Source organism: Leptidea sinapis, chromosome 18, assembly GCF_905404315.1.
Source record: "Leptidea sinapis chromosome 18, ilLepSina1.1, whole genome shotgun sequence".
In the NCBI taxonomy this organism is placed as follows: Eukaryota; Metazoa; Arthropoda; class Insecta; order Lepidoptera; family Pieridae; genus Leptidea; species Leptidea sinapis.
This window is the reverse complement of record NC_066282.1, coordinates 1,996,960-2,002,313: the sequence shown is the minus strand read 5'-3', so window position 1 is coordinate 2,002,313 and position 5,354 is coordinate 1,996,960.

The following is a 5,354-nucleotide window of genomic DNA, read 5'->3' as shown; positions in this document are numbered from 1 at the left end:
CTGTGGGGACAGAACTGTATCTTTTCAACATAGTTCTCAACAATAATTTACTGGAGTTTCGAAACGCAGTAAAAGTATTACTGAGCAATAGAAGAATACCAGCAGCGACATTCTATTATAATAGTCCAGCACTTTGAAATTTAGATCGCATATTATATTAATATTGAAACATTTCATCAAAACAAACTTTTGCTCTGTTTATTGGTGATTTTAAAGTAAAATCTATGTTGTTTACTTTTATCACCGTCCGTTTTATGGGTGTTTTATGTGCTGTTGCAGATGAGCTCACTTAATAGTAAGTAAATGTTATTTTAACTTCGAGCACTGAAAAGATTCACAAACATAGACATAACTTCAGAACATACATTTTATTTAAATTTTATTTTAATATTTGCCTATTTTTGAGTGTATTATAAAAACAATTAACACAAATATTACAAAATAGCGTTTGCGCAATATTTGAAATTAAATTTATAAATGATGCGGGTCTTGAACCCGCGAACGGAAAGCGAGAGGTTGAATTTGAATGTTGAATTGTTAAATTTTATTTGTGTAATTAATCCCAGAAGTGAGAGTAATCACTTTAAAATAAATAACAAATTGTTTTGTAGATTAATATAATAGCAATTCTGCCCTTTTTTTTTCTTATGGCCTTCAGCCCAGAAAGGTTTAAAACAGTTTTCTTTTAATGAGGTTGCAATGAGAATAATGTATTTATTATAACAATCCTTAGTTCGAATATAAATAACATCTTTACCTCAAAAATTAAAAAGTATCATAGTCTCTCGGATTGTTATATTCTTTGTACAGTGTGATATACCAAATTCGAATTGCCTGACTTTTATAGTTAACAAAAGGAGTATGTTCTTTTATTATATTAAACAATATGTTGTAAAATTTATGTATACAATTATAAACATTCGTATCACATCGTATTTCATCCCAATCAACTCGGGCAAGTTTGGATTAGGTTGTATATCACTGTCAGAATACAGGATTATATTATAACAATTAGAGTGTTCTAATAAGAAATTTACCGAATTTCCCTTCTTGGTTAGCACTTTGTAGAAGTAATCATCGTATGGAAACCTATATACATATGCAAAGGAATTTAAATTGTGTGAAGTTGATTGACTTGCACTGGACCAGCGGGGCCTGTTAAGAACTATTGGCTCAAAAGGACTTGAACCCAGGGCCGTTTTCACGCAAAATAGGCTTACTGCAGTAGACTTAGAGTTGCGGTAATAGCTTAAAAATACACAGCCTACAACAAAGGATTGCCGGCAGATAAATATATTTTCTACTAAATAAAGGTATAATTATCAGATTTCAACAACCACTGATTGAGCCCCTGTGAGCCAATGAAGCTGACAAAACAAAACATCCTAGACTATTTTAACTTGTTAAAACTAATAAAGTCGTAATTGCTCATCAAAATAAAGCAGGCGCAAAATTGGCTTGCCTGACATGAATTCCGACGAAGGCGTCGACTTGTAAGATGAATCGAGATCAGACTTTGATACATTGCCTGCCCTGACCGGGGTATGAACTTGACGTAATATCAGGCGTGAGTAGCACTTAAGAAGTTTATATCAGCTTGCAATTTGCTATCAATAGTTTGGAAATAGAGTTAGTTTCTTAGGGTCGATGTGAAATATCGGTAGATGATTCTGGGATTGATAGTTGTAAATCGCAATTTCTTATATCTTTGGGTTTTTTTCATTAATACAGGGGCACTTGAAAATTATTACATCCCTAAAAAACATTATAACTATTTAAAAGGGCCAAAATGTGTATGATTGCATTTTTGTCCATTTTTTACAATTTCTACATGGTGATGAAAATTGGTTCATAAAGCAAACCCGTGCATCTATTTAGTTCTCTAATCTGTGGCATGTATATGTATCTATTTATATCAAACGTGATGCTTTCTTATATCTTTATCTTTAAACGAGCAATTCTTGTATATATATAATCTGAATCTAGGAAACGGCTCCAACAATTTTCATAAAATATAGTAGGTATGGTATACATGGGATTTCGGGGGCGATAAATCGATCTAGCTAGGTTACAGCTACAATAATATTAGAATACAAAGGTAAATATCAACGCTATATACAAGACTATAACAGCTCAGATGGGACATTGGGTGATCCGGAAGCAGAAGACCCCGGTTCGAATCCAGATGTCCTATTAGTTTTTTTTTTGTTCAAGTTTTGTACATTTTAAAAAATCTGATCAAGGCTCTGTAGTCCAGATATTATATTAAATATGAAGAATATGAATAAAAAGACATAGTTAAACAATCATGACTAATACTAACACATAATGTTGACTGATTTGGCGTTAAGTCGAGACAATTATATATGATCGCTTATTATATTTAATTAGTATGAAAAATAGATGTTGGCCGATTCTGAGACCTACCCGATATGCACACAAGATTGCATATGTGTATGCAATCTTGTGTGTGCGTTTCAGCCGTTTCGGAGGAGTTTCGTACAAACCACCGCGACACGAGAATTTTATATATATAAAATTTTCATGTCGCGATGCTTGTAGTTAAACTCCTTCGAAACGGCTTGACCGATTCTCATGAAATTTTGAGTGCATATTGGGTAAGTCTGAGATTCGGACAACATCTATTTTTCATCCCCCTAAATGTTGAGGGTGGTCCATGCCAATTTTTTTTTAAATTTGTTTGATTATGAGTCAGCATTAAAAAATACATATAACTTCAAATTTTCACCCATCTACGATCAACAGTACACGAACTTTTGTATCGCGATTTTAACATCGGCAATACAACGTTTGCTGGGTCAGCTAGTATTAGATTCAATTTTAGGTGGCCCGCCCAGCACCAGTCAAGACCCATTATTATCCTCTATATAATCAACTATACTATTGTAAGCTTTCTTTAACAAAGTATTTATGCCTAACTGAATTATATTTAAAGGCATAGTTCCAAATTTGATTAAAACGGTTTGGATGAGGCTAATAAATAATAATAAAATAAAATAAAAAAAAATAAAATAAAATAAAATAAAATAAAATAAAATAAAATAAAATAAAATAAAATAAAATAAAATAAAATAAAATAAAATAAAATAAAATAAAATAAAATAAAATAAAATAAAATAAAATAAAATAAAATAAAATAAAATAAAATAAAATAAAATAAAATAAAATAAAATAAAATAAAATTAAATAAAATAAAATAAAATAAAATAAAATAAAATAAAATAAAATAAAATAAAATAAAATAAAATAAAATAAAATAAAATAAAATAAAATAAAATAAAATAAATATAATAATAATATAAATAATAAATAAAAAGCCTTTTATTTCTTGCTTCACATTATAAAGGTTTACAATAAAAAAAACAATAAAGTAGTGTATATGCATTATCTAACAATTAATTAATTTTAGTTAGAATTTTAGTAAAAATTTAATAATAAATTAATAAGAAAAATGTGGTTGCAAGAACCCCTCTCAACGGAAGGTGAAGGCCTCCTCCAGAGTTTCTAGTGTTCTCCTTTGCAGTTCGTATCCAGTTGGTACCCGCTGTTTTTACAATGTCGTTTGTCCAGCGCGCGATGGTCTACCTCGTTTACTAATAGCCAAATGGTCCTAGCCATGATGTTGTCTTTATGGTCCAGCGATTGTCAGTGAATCTGTCTAGATGTCCAGCCCACCTCCATTTTAATTTCTGTGAGTAACTGAGTGCGTTGGATGAGGCTAAGCCCCACGAAATATAACCGTCTCAGCCAATAGTAAATCTTATATGTAGTCTATAGTAGTAGTAATAAGGTAGCAAATTTTTTTTACTAGAAAAGTGACGAGATGGATAAAATATTGACGTAAAGGTAAGAGCCAAAATTATGAGCGGTAGTGCAATTTCTGATTGAGAGTTGAACAAAGCAAACAGAATTTTATAGCGAGGCGTTACTCGAACGGTTAGCTCAGTTGGTTAGAGCACCGGCACGGAACGCCGGAGGTCGTGGGTTCAAATCCCGCATCGTTCATAAGAATTTGTTTTTCAAAATTTATTTGTGTAATCTTAGAAGTGAGGGTTATCACTTTAAAAACATAACATATTGTTTAGATTTACAAGAGCGACATCTCAAGTCAATTTCCTAATATGCAAATACTGGGGTTGACCAGGTTATCAACTGTAAAGTAGATCCTGTAGATGAAGCCACAACCTGAGAGTTGAACAAAGCAAACATAATTTTATAGCGAGGCGGTACTCGAACGGTTAGCTCAGTTGGTTAGAGCACCGGCACGGAACGCCGGAGGTCGTGGGTTCGAATCCCGCATCGTTCATAAAATTTTGTTTTTCAAATTTTATTGCTCATTGAGACTTCTTAGCCCATACAGCACTCAGTACCATATTTTTTTTAATGTGTGGTATTAATTATAACAAGCAAAAACTTAAGTATTTTCCGTGCACCTATTTTGATCACATCGCCCAAATGATGCTCTAGGCTGAAGGCATTCGTAACAGTTTCACGAAAATCTGTACAGTATAAAATTTATATGTTTGTGTTCATATACACTCATTTTATTACCTATAACTGATTTTTTTAAATTATTTGAAAAATATCCAATGAACAGTCACGTCGACTCTTCATTCTTATTATAGTAAATAGATAGGTATTAAATATTTTCTTGTCAAATGTTAGCAGTAATTTAATAGTGCTCATAATAGTACATTGAGATCACTATTATATCTCAAACCCAAATTAATAAAAAGAAAACGTATTTTCAACATAAGGACTACATGAGACATGAAGCACCCTTGGTGTGAGATAAGATTTTTTCGGCTACAGTTATGACTCCCAAGAGGTGGTCCTTGTAGTCGGCACAGTACTCGGCAGAGTTTGCAGTTCTGAGGAGCTGAATATAACTAAAGCATCGTCTAGGATGGAACAAGGAAAGGTTAATGACTGCATAATATGCTTAAGTCATTACTTGAGATATTATTTTCTCTTTTGAGTGGACTGGATCAGTCTACCAGTGGGAGGCTCCTTTGCACAGGAAGCCGCCTAGATTATGGGTACCACAACGGCGCCTATTTCTGCCGTGAAGCAGTATTGTGTAAACATTACTGTGTTTCGATCTGAAGGGCGCTGTAGCTAGAGAAATTACTGGGCAAATGAGACGTAACATCTTATGTCTCAAGGTGACGAGCGCAATTGTAGTGCAGCTCAGAATTTTTGGGTTTTTTAAGAATCCTGAGTGGCTAGAAGAAGACCCATTACTTCTGTCTAATCCTGTGCTAAGGTTGAACCATGTCCGGAGATTTTTAAGCCACGAAATACGCCTTCTTCCGGGAGGACGCTTTCCCTGG